This window comes from Perca flavescens, chromosome 1, assembly GCF_004354835.1.
Source record: "Perca flavescens isolate YP-PL-M2 chromosome 1, PFLA_1.0, whole genome shotgun sequence".
In the NCBI taxonomy this organism is placed as follows: domain Eukaryota; kingdom Metazoa; phylum Chordata; class Actinopteri; order Perciformes; family Percidae; genus Perca; species Perca flavescens.
The window spans coordinates 41531595-41544081 of NC_041331.1; positions in this window are offsets into that span (position 1 = coordinate 41531595).

Below are 12487 nucleotides of genomic sequence, written 5' to 3' on the forward strand. Positions count from 1 at the left end.
TCTTTACTTTAGCCCCAGAATAACAGGTTTCTGTCCCCCACTGTTGGGTTGTTAAGACCATATTTAAAGATATAGTGCATAGTTTTTGTCTCCCCCATGAGGAATTCTAAGAAATGACAACAACACTGTCGGCACGTCCACATGATACAAGCCGTCTGTGAGCGCGCTGCCCCCCACCCCCTCCTCCACACAGTTGCTAGTAGCCAAGGAGGACACGGAGGATTAAAAAAACATGATGACTCTTCAGAAGAGGTCATTATCTTCACTCGAGTTTCTGCGTGCAAAAGTCACTGGACTCCATAATCTTCTGAACATAGTCATCCTGAGAGATCCAGAGAGAGTTGTGTGGAGCTGATAGTCTTAATTAGCTTTGTAGCAACTCATTTGGCAATGGCTTGAATGCAATGGATGTTCATTAATATCAAAGAGCTTTAAAACAAAATAATTTGTAGAAAAAAACGTTATACTTAATATTTTTAAACTTACAAATTTAAATTTGACAAAAGTGACTTCAAGCATTTCATTTTTTATTATATTTATTTCAAAGAAAAATACTCACATGATCATTCTACATGAATCATCATTTTACTCTATATAAACTTGGAATAAAATTAAAAAATAAACATTTGCAGTCAACAAAACTCACAAAACTTTCTTGTAGATTGAATAACTCATATAACAATAGCATTAATCATTGACAACAACATGCATACATTTAAACTGATGCAGATTTCTGTACTCTCCAAGAACAAAATTACATTTTTAAAGATTTCATCTAGCAAGACTTTTGAGAAATAAAATATTGTAAATAGTGGAGTAATAAGTAGTAATAACAAGTAAGTAGTAATACTAATAATAGTAAGTAAAACAATCTCATCACATGCTATTTGTAGACATAGACTTATAAAATTATTTTCGTACACACAAGTCAATACGTTAGTTTATGAAACATATTTTAAAGGAATGAAACAAGAACAAATTGTAAATATTTGAAAGTAAAAAGTAATAAGTAGTAATTCAATTCAATTCAATTCAGTTCCATTTTATTTATAGTATCAAATCATAACAGAGTTATCTCAAGATACTTTACAGATAGAGTAGGTCTAGACCACACTCTATAATTTACAATTTACAAAGCCAACAATTACAGTAATTCCCTCAAGAGCAAGCATTATAAATGGCTATTTGCGACAGTGGCGAGGAAAAACTCCCTCTTGGGAAGAAACCTCGGCAGACCCAGACTCTTGGTAGGCGGTGTCTGACGGTAATAGTAATATAAAAGTAATATTAGTAGTAAAAACAAAGCAAGTCAACATCAAAAGTCAAATGTGTCAATATTTCTTATTCTCTGATTCCAATTTTATCAAATACACATCAAAAGATAAAAATGTTATACTTATTACTAGAAGTAAAGAAATAAGAAATATTTAAGCATAGTGATGACATGTTAGAAAACATCTGTTACATGGCCTTTGTAGTTTAACATCATCATCATCATCAACATCAGAATCTTTAGCACTAGTCATTACAGCTGTAATCATCAAAACATGTTTAAACTAATTCCAGCATTTTGTTACTTGTAAAACACATCATCATCATCATCATCATCATCATCATCATTATCTGGCATCAACATATATTTCAACTAATGTTGATTTTTGTTACCTCCAAGCACATGTCAGTTACTTTTCAGATTAAATTAAGATTAGAAATTATTGATGAGAAATAAAACTATACAAATGTAAATAGTGGAGTAAGTAATAATAGGTAGTACTAATAAAAGTAAGTCAACTCAAAGTCACAATGAATTAATCATGCTTACATATCTATAACAAAACTTCTATAAATCCCCATTATCACTGACATCATCATTATTGTGCACACAAATTGTATTGTGCATTTAAAAAATTAATAGAAAAATAAATTAACAGTAGTAGCCAAAAACAAAAACTGACAAAAAGTATTGTCATGATGTCCTTCTCCAGGTGATCTCTGAAGTACAACATTCTCAGCGTCATACTTCATACTACAGCATCTTGAAAATAGGTTAAAAAGAATATTGCTAATGATCACAACTAAAAAAATGAAAACAAAACATATCTTTTTTTAAATGATCTTTGTCAACATCATTATTGTGCACACCATTTGGTGTTTGAGGGCCTACAGAAGATTGATAAAAGAACATTTGTAATCTTCAAAAAATAAAAAGAATAAAGTAATAAATATAAAGTATAGAATATATTTAAAAGTCTAACATAACTATTTACAGCATTTTATTTTCTGCAACTTGTTTTAAACTAAAAAATAAAACATAAACTCTTATAGTCTGTCATATTTAAATTATTTCCTGCACAGCTTCTAAAATATTTGAGATGTTTTCATTACACTTCATTAGGCTGATAACTTCTACTTTTCTACGTAAAGTTGATAATTTTCAAAAAATATTAATCTGTCTTGACTGATTGTTCTGCTGAATGCTCTAACATCTTCAGTTCCTGTTTCCTTTTGGTCTTCTCTGTACATTTGTATATGAAAAAATCTTCCATGTTTCAATGTTGTTTAGTTTTAAAGATATTCAGGATGGTATGTTGTTCACTTTATATTGAAGGCATCTTTTAATCCCTTTAGTGCTTGTTTCTCTGTGATTCTCCCCCAGGCCTCTGGAACATCAGCTGGTTTGGCTTTGTATTCTTGAGCAAATCTTTCATTGTATTGAACCAGGACATACTTCCAGTAGTCCGATGCCTCGATGGTGGAGTCAGGAGGAATGTGCCAGTCTGGATAGTACTTGGTGTACTTCTTATAAGGATGGTACTCCCACTTAGTTTCTGTGTTTTTGAATTTACGGTCACTGTGCACATCTGTTGTACACAGTGTTGGAACCAGCTTCTCAGTGTCCACATGCCTGTATCTACCAAGACCTTGTGGCCGATGAACAGCTGCATGATGTTTCTTGTGTTCTTTGCCTCCAGCCTCACAAGGAACTTTACAAAATGGACATTGTTGTCCACAGCCAAACACCCGCTTGAAAAGCTCATCTTGGGGTTTGATTGGAAGTTTGTTCAGAGTCTCAGTGATGTCTTCAGAGTTTAAGAATTCCTCCTGCAGCTGTTCCTTTAATTCACCCAATGATTTAATGAGGCTGTCTGTAAATGGATGACATGTGCTTTGGATTTGAAACAAGGTGCTTTTTTCATCCTCCACTGAAATTGAGATGTCTTTGATCAAATATTTGCGCATGTTGTTGATGAGCTTTGTGATGCTTTCCTGGTTATCTGGAAGCTGAACACCATCCTCTCCTTTTGAGGCTTGTTGTGTGCCTTCTGTTATTTTTTTAACTATGACCTGCAGATTGTTATTCTTCAGTTTGCACAAAGTTTTGTCTTCTGACATTTTTTGCAAGATTTGCTGAAATATCCAATTTTTAACATATATCTCATACGTACAAATGTACTTGACAAAACTCTCAAAGTCTTCCTTTTGCAGCAACTCTTTCTGAATGTTGTACTGGAAAAAGGAACGTGAACTGTACTCTGCTGAATGGCAAGTTATCAAAATCTCATCTACAATGTCTATTCCCAGAGATCTACTGATGTACTCTTCAACAGCAGGTTTGATACAACATCTGACAAAATCATTTGCTTTTCGTTGGCAATCATCTCTCTGTTTGTATAAATCAAGAAAATCTGACAAGTACTGAGGCTTGTAGTTCTCCAGCTGAAGTTTTGGATCCCTAACTGACAAGAATTTTCTGTGCATGTGAAGGAACTCTCTTGAGGCAATGCCACACATGTAAAGTTTCAGGTCAAACTCAAACTTGGGCTTGCACTGCTTGCTCCATTGTTTCAGAGATTCATCCACTTTTTCCAGAAGCTCTCTTGTAAAAGAATCATTGTAGTCTCTTTCTGATTTTGCAATATCATGGACAAACCGTGTGCAAGACTCAATAACACTGTCTGCAAAGCTCTGCAACTCTCTTTTTAGAGAGTCTTTCATCAAGGGCAGGTGTGTTTTCAAGTGTTTCTTTTTTGCCTTAAATGGGTCCTTCACAATGTCTTTTAGGTCTCCAATCTTATCTAATTCCTCATTGACATTATGATTTAAGAACTGTTTTCTCAACTGTTTTAAGATGCTTGCTTCTATGTTTTGTTCTTTCAGACCGGACACATTTACAGTGACTTCAGCCCACATCTTTTCAAACTCATCTTCCAATTCTTCGTCAGTCAGTGTTTGGTGTTTGCAGTCACTCAAGAGGTTCATAACTTGTTCTTCAATCATTCCTCTGTTGTTTCTTTTAATGTCCTGAGCCTCTTTTAAACATTTACTTAGCTCAAGTGCACAATCCAATTTATTGTCTACTGATCTTCGGATTTCTTTTGCAAGACTACTGATACTGTTGAAAAATTCACTTTTGAATTTCTCTATCAGATTCACATGTCTGTCTTTCCTTTTGTAGTATTCCTGTAGTTTCTGCTTCATTATTCTGTCTTGGTCTGCTATTTTTACTGCCAACTGTAATTTTTTTGATTGAACTAATTCATTCAAATGACTGAGATCAGATTTGTTGTCAGTATTTAATATTTCCAACTCTGCTGATGTCTGCCAGGAGAGAATCTCTTTTCTAAACTCCCATTCCCATTGATTGAACTCTTTGCAGACATTGTCGTATGCATGAGCTGCAATAGTGTTTCTGAAACTGAAGATGAAGTTCTCATATTTGACTGCTTTCCAGAGACTTCTCATCCATTCTAGAAACTCTGGGATTTGAGACACTTCATAGCATTTGTCTCCTTTCCCTGTCTTCAAAAGATTTTTCTTTAAATCTGCTACAGCTTCACTGTAACCTGTGTTTACTGGGGCCATCGGCGGGGTCCCGTGCCAGAGTCCTGGGATGTTCCAGTTGTTTTCCATGTCATAGTCCAGCACATCTGTGAAAGCTTTTATAGCGGGCTGCTTTTCCATTTCGGCTGCAATTTGAGTCATTTCATTGAGCTGGTCCAAGAAACGTTTTCTGTCAGCCTTGGTCTTTGCGTGAGCTGAGACTCCACCAACATTCTGGTGCACAAAATGACAAACTGGCTTTTTACCAATTTCCTTCATTCTCAAGAAAGCGTGTGTTGCAATTTGCAGGACATCTTTCATTTCTGTTGAGTTCTCCATTGAGACATTGATAATGGTGACATCACTTAAGCCAATGACAAAGGTTGCCAGCTGGTTGTCATGTTCATAGCTGTCCTCTAGTTGTGCCAAATGAGGAGATTTAAGACCCTCTGTGTCAATGAGAAGTATAAAGTCACAGTTCAGCTGACATTGCATATCCTCACTTACTCTGAGGAAGAGCATATAAGCTCCTCTTGTGCATCTGCCACTGCTGACAGGAAACTGCACACCAAACATGGTGTTGAGGAGTGTTGACTTCCCACTACTTTGAACACCCAACACCGTCAGTACCAACAGTCTGCTCTTCTCTCCAACCTTCCTGTGAAGCTCCATTAGCACATCTGTCACCCATCTCTCTGGGATGTTAGAAGCATCTCCATCTAAGAGCTCTAAAGGATATCCATCCAACAGCATTTCAGCTGCCAGGCCAGGGAGACGAGATATTTTATCAGCAGTGTCTCGTGACTGCAACGAAAACTCATAGATCAGCCCCATCTCTCTCATGTAATGCTCTAGTCCTAAAGAGTTATCCAGCAAAGCCTGATCCAGCTGTGCAATCTCTTTCACGTTTTTCTCCTCTTTGTTGCTCTGCTCTGTCAACTTGTGACGCAGTAAAGGTAGTTGAATGGCAGTCTGCAAATGTGCATTAAGCTGAAAATGTATCCACTTTAGGAAAAAATCTCTTTTGTCTTTGTCAGTTGTAGATAAGTGGTCAATAAAACTCTTCATAGCATGTGATAGTTTGTGTTTGCCAAGCTCCTTCTTAATCTGTTGTTTTTGTCCCTGTAGCTGAGATTTATATTCTTCTGGTTCTAGATCACCAGGTTCTTGTAACCTACATTCCTCCATTTCTAACAGTGATAACCTTTTCCAGTTAACGCCTTGCAAATGAAATTGTTGGTTCTTGTAGTCAGGTATAGGCTGCACACCAATTCCTTTCACAATCTCCTGAGCTGCTTTCTTTTCGTCGTCACTTGTGTGTTCATCCACAGACAGACCAAGTTCAACAGCTTTGTCAAGCATATTTGCAATGCTTTTTGTGGTTGTTACATCCATCAGTGATTTCTTGATGGCTGCACAAAGTTTATGTGAAAACTCTGCTACATTTACCCTTGGATCTTTGATTTTCACACTATTCTTTGGTAGGGCTAATTCTTTCTGTGTTTTCCTGACCGACTCCATATCCTCTGTAACATTCCCCTTCTTGCGGTTAACAACGAAGAACAGTTTGGATGTCACATCTTGAAGAGAAGTCAGAATCTTGTGCTCCTCTTCTTCAACTTTGTCCAGGAATACAAAGGTAGCATTTGACACTTGAAAAAGAAACGTGAACTGTGCAAGTGACTCACAAATGTCTCCTCGCAAATTGGCGAAGGCAACTGGTTTTGGAAATATGTCAAGATTTTCAGTACCACTGGGAAGGTACCAGCAAACCTCTACTAAACCATTGGCAATGTCTCTTTTAAGTGCTCCACCTTCCATATCTCTGTGTATGAACATATTGTTGTTGGACTGACCAAGGCTGAGAATATGATTCAAACACTGGGACTTGGATAAACTGCAGTTTTTCAGCCTCACAAAGAAGTAGAATGGAATATCTGCTTGGACAATGTTGTTCTCGACAAACCCTCTTGATTCAGACAAATCATGTGGACGCCACTCTTTGACGATGTCTCTCAGAGCCCAAAGCATCATGGTACTCTGGCTGTTATTGGCATGGGGCAACAGCAGTGGGACAGAAAACTGGCACATTGACATCTTGAGGGCCAGTTCCTGTTGCAAGAAGCTGTCAGCACAAAGGAAGAGTGCTACTATGAGGTCGAGAGGGTTGACCTTACTATCCTCTGCAGGATCATCTGCAGTGTAAAGATCATCATCATCATCATCATCATCATCATCATCATCATCATCATCATCATCAACATCGTCTGATAATTGTGTACAGCTCCTGCATTCAGAATTGAGTTTAAATAGTTTTCTGAGAAATCCCCATGGTATGTCCTTCACAGATGAGACAGCTTCTTCATGTATGCTGTTTTTGTTGATCTCCAAGAGAGACTGAACAGTGAGTTTGTTAGGATAATATTTCTCCAGTCCAACTTTGGAGAGGAAGTTGAATAGGACTGTCAAAGAGAAAGAGAAGTTCACTTTGAGAAAAAGTACAACAGGCAGCTCCTTTTGGATTGTGTGTGTGTGTGTGTGTGTGTGTGTGTGTGTGTGTGTGTGTGTCAGCACTTTTTTTCTTTGCCTTTATTGGCACATTACCACCACCAACTGTGGATCAGTGGAATAGTGATAAATATGGGGCTGGAAGGGTGAATCGTGACACATCTCATCATTCACAGTACAAAACAAGGCCCCACACATGACAACTTTGCTCCATAGCGCTAAAAGTTGTAAAATACAACAACACAGTGCACCTTTAAAGGGTAACTACCGTTTTTTTCAACCCAGGCCCTATTTCCCCATGTTTTTGTGTCTAAGTGACTGATGGGAACAACAATCTTTGACATTGGTCAAGTATTAAGCAAGATCGCTGGAGTCGGCAGCGGCAAAAAAAGCTGCAACGGCTTGTATTTACCTTCACAAAAGTGCTTGTTTTGCCGCTGAAAGGATATTTTAAGTTATTTTATTTCTGTCAACTTTGAATGAAGTGTATTTTACAATGCTAAAATTACTGTTTATTTACATGGAGTCTGGTGGGTTTAACAAACGCAATTTCGCAGATGTTTTTATGCTGAAAAAAAGGATCTTACTCTTCAACAAAAAGGTCGACCTCCCTAGATATCCTAACCCCTCCTGAGAACCGAGGAAAATTTTGTTTTTCCTAATCAGATTTTTTTGTGATTCCATACCTGTTTGTAGGTTAAAAAAACATCTTACAATTTAAATTTTTTTATTTTTATTTATTTAAAGAATGTCCACTGTAGTGGACAACAGGATCATTTGAGTACGAAGAAAGACAAATTTGGTAGATGTGGAGTCATTATTTACATGAAGAGAGTCCTGATGTCCACTATAATTGACATTCATAAAATGCCAATTTTTCAAAAGATACATAATGTAGTTTCTATCAGAACTCAATATATGATTCCTAACACCTTAATGAACAAGAAAATATATGATTATCATAGTAACAAAACCATAGACAAATAATATTTGACTCATCTATCTTTCCATAAAATGTGCTTGTTCCTATGCTGTCCATTTTGGATTGAAAGAAAGAGGCGGTTCCCGGCCTCCCAGCCAATCAAATAACACATCACTGAAAAGCCCAGGATGTCCTCTGTAGAGTACAGCAGGAATTAAGAGACTTGCACAAACGATTCCAAGGAGAGGAATGAAACTCAGATGTCCACTACAGTGGACATAAGTCAATGGGCTGGGTCTCAGGAGGATAATGTTGTCAGACACTTTGAATATTAATCTGAGCCTGTCAGCGGCAAACCAAGCACTATAATAATCTACAAGCTGGACAACAAGGTAGTATATCTGCTGCCAACTGCAGCGATTTAGCTTAATACTGAACCAATGTCAACGATTGTCACTTAGACACAAAAACATAGGAAAATAGGATCCAGGTTGAAATAAACGGTAGTTACTCTCTATTCTTTTAGTTTCCTACCCACCTTTTCACTGATCTATATTTTATGTGGCTGTAACAGCCTGGATTGTTTTAGACTTAAAGGAACACGCCGACTTATTGGGAATTTAGCTTATTCACCGTAACCCCCAGAGTAAGACAAGTCGATACATACCCTTCTCATCTCCGTGCGTGCTGTAATGCTGTCTGACGGTTCCAGCATTAGCTTAGCCTAGCACAGATCCTGCAGCTGAATGGTTCCAGTAATCCTACTGCTCCCAATTGTGACAAAAGTTACAAAATAACACCAACATGTTCCTATTTACATGTTGTGATTTGTAGAGTCACAGCGTGTACAAAAAACAACGTAACATGACACACAGCCATCTTCTAACAGTAAACAAACCGGGAACTATATTCTCAGACAGGCTTGCTGCGAGCATATCACTCCGCCCAAGTACCTTATTCTTCCGCCTGAGAATATAGTTCCCGGTTTGTTTACAGTTAGAAGATAGCTGTGTCTCATGTTACGTTGTTTTTGTACACGCCAGACTTATAAATCACAACATGTAAATAGGAACATGTTGGAGTTATTTGTCACTTATTGGGAGCAGTAGGATTACTGGAACCATTCACCTGCATGTTCTGTGCTGGCCTGATGCCGCTGGATCCATCAGACAGCATTACAGCACGCACGGAGATGAGAAGGGTATGTATGGACTTGTCTAACTCTGGGGGTTACGGTGAATAAGCTAAATTCCCAATAAGTCGGCGTGTTCCTTTAAAGGCACACTATGCAAGATTTGCAACACTATGTAACTTTTAGCTGCAGCTGTAGTTCCAATGAGACAACCTGCACTTCGGTCCCCCTACAGGTTGTCTTGCTGGAACTACAGCTGCAGCTAAAAGTTACATAGTGTGCCTTTAACAAAAAACTAAATCATGGCCTTCAAAAAGTGCCTTTGTCCGTATACATACAAATAAAGGTCAAATGAATTAATTATATATATAATATATACATAAGTGGACTGTACCTGCAGGTTCTTGTCCTTCAGTATTCATGGTAGACATGGTCAGACTTTTCCTTCAACTTTCTTGTGCTTTGAAACCTAGAGGCAACAATAAATATCTCTTTAATTTGACAGAACTATTATTATTTTCACAGAATATCCATTGTAGTCATTGATTAGATACAGTTACATGCATTTTTAGGGTAGGTGGTAGCAGTATATTTGAATCAAATTCACAAGAGTAAAATAGTTCCATAATTTAAAATTGATATGTATTGGGTGTAAATGTACATTGTTGCAGCCAATTTGGATGTGTGTGTGTGCATGGATAGTGTGTGTGTGGGTGGTAGGTTTGTGTGAATGGTTTGATCGTTACGTCACCTGCGCACCTGTGTGTATGTGCTAATTAGCCAGGGTAGTAAGGGAATCACAGGTGAGCCAGAGGGAGAATCTAGTCTGGGAAGCCACACAGTTTTTCAACCTCAGCTGTGCGATAGTGATGGTTTTTAGATCTCGTCTGTTCGTTTCTTAATCTTGCAAGTCAGTTTTTTGTATGTGTTTTTAAATACATTTCTACAATAAAGAATTAACTATACGGCGATGGCGGACCTCATTTTTTGCAACAGCAAGAGTTGGAAATGGCTTCAAATTCCCTGCAGTGGCATTTTTTGTGGACAGATTGCCACTACATACATAACATCAGATGGTTCGGTATATACATGCAGTATATGAGCATAATAATTGTGATAAACCAGTAGGAGTTTGGGGCCTGGATGCTAACAGGCTACACATAAGTATAATTTTGAGAAATTCATGCCTCAAACATTATAGATTATTTTTGCTGATCTTCAGGAGCAAACAGCCTTCCTGCCCTGCACAACTGTTTGTTCTCTTTTTCCGTGCCTCACCCTCCCTCTCTCTTCTCTCTCTCCTCTGTCACCACAGGAATTTGCAATCATGAAGAAATAACATTGTATTATTAAATGTGACAGAATACCAAAACAGAATCAGAATCAACTTTGTTGAATGTTGACAAATACAAGGTATTTGTCTCTGTCTAGGCGTTTGACCCATCAGAGCATTGGAAGTGCTCCAGCTACCAGTTACACAATGTATAACAATCTTAACTTTTGCTTTTGAAACACCCAAAATCACTCTTTTCACATCGCTGCTTTGTTGTGTTTGTTAGAATGCACAACCAAGCTATGAATCAAACTCCTGGGACCAGATGCATTAAAGTTTGTGTAGATTCACAACTAAAACTGTGTATACGCACAAATACAGAAATATGATCTTTCTTTTCGTCAGATTTATGAAGCCACTTGCATACCTGATGCTAAAGAACAACAAACAGGAAGTGCAATTTCACTCAAAACTGTTCTCAAACATTAACAGCTATCGTGACGCATGACTGTTAGGCACAGCTATAGCTATTTATAGCACCCATAACACTAATACCACTACTTAATCACATATACCTGTAAACCATCAATCATTGTAATTAAACATAGATGAAAAATTATTAATTTATTGATCTCATATGAAAGTTGAGACTTTACAAAATTCTTCACAACTCACACCGAGAAATAATGGCTAAAATTTAGATGAAAAGAACATTCACCGTTCATAGATGATTTTTAATTAGATTTATAAATGCATATTTGACAATTTACAGGAGACTGTATCACTACAAAATAACACAATCAGTGGAATCAGCAATCAACCTAAACAACAGTGTTTTACTATAAAGTTACATAGCTTATATTATATCTGATATCACCTGCAGCTATCTCTAGATAACTGTGTGTTAGTCTGGTCTGAAGTTTGCATGAGGTGAAACATTCTCACTGTACATATACCAGTTTATGTGTGGGAAATGTGAAGCATCCCTCATAACAAAGCTCATTAGATTTGAATGGCCTAGATTATTTTTGTATGTCCTCTTCTAAATTAAAAAACATCTATTAAAGAATTGTAGTTGTTTGTAGTAAGTAAGTAAGTAAGTTAGTAAGTATTTTAAGTGGGAACGTACCTGCAATCTCTTGTCCTGTGGTCATTGTAGACATGGGCTGATCTTTTCTTTGTCTGCCCTGTGCTTTCAAACCTAGAGGAAAACAATAAATATTTCTTTACTTTTACAGAACCAAATATTGTATTCTTGATGATTGCAGATCAGTTGCAAACAATCAAATCAGATCAATGAAAACATTCCACATAAAGTAATCTTCTGTCATTGATTGGATACAGTAACATGCAATTTTAGTATCAAACACTTTATCAAGAATAAGTAAGTAATTTCAATATATTGAATTTGAAAAATGCAGACCAAATATAACACAGTAACATGTTTCCAGGTTATAAAGTTTGACTGAAACATACCTGACATCAGATGGCAGGAGACTCTGGGACTGTCTGGATCAGCTGTGTTTTTATATAATACTGCACATAGAAACCGAAAGCATTTGATACATCAGAATAACTGGTTTCTGTACTTTATCTTCTCCAGTAAATCAGTCTGGCTGGGTAACAACCCAAATAAAATCCTCCAGCTTTTCCAACCATACAGTTTTGATTAGCACTTATTGCACAAATGATTATACTCGTTTGTACGAACAATGACACATTACTCACATGACTTTATTTGCTTCAATCAAATATGAAGGATATGATTTAAATCCCTGTTGTAACTGTACTCCGCTCAAATATTCATTTCACTTACACATCTTGCACTAAC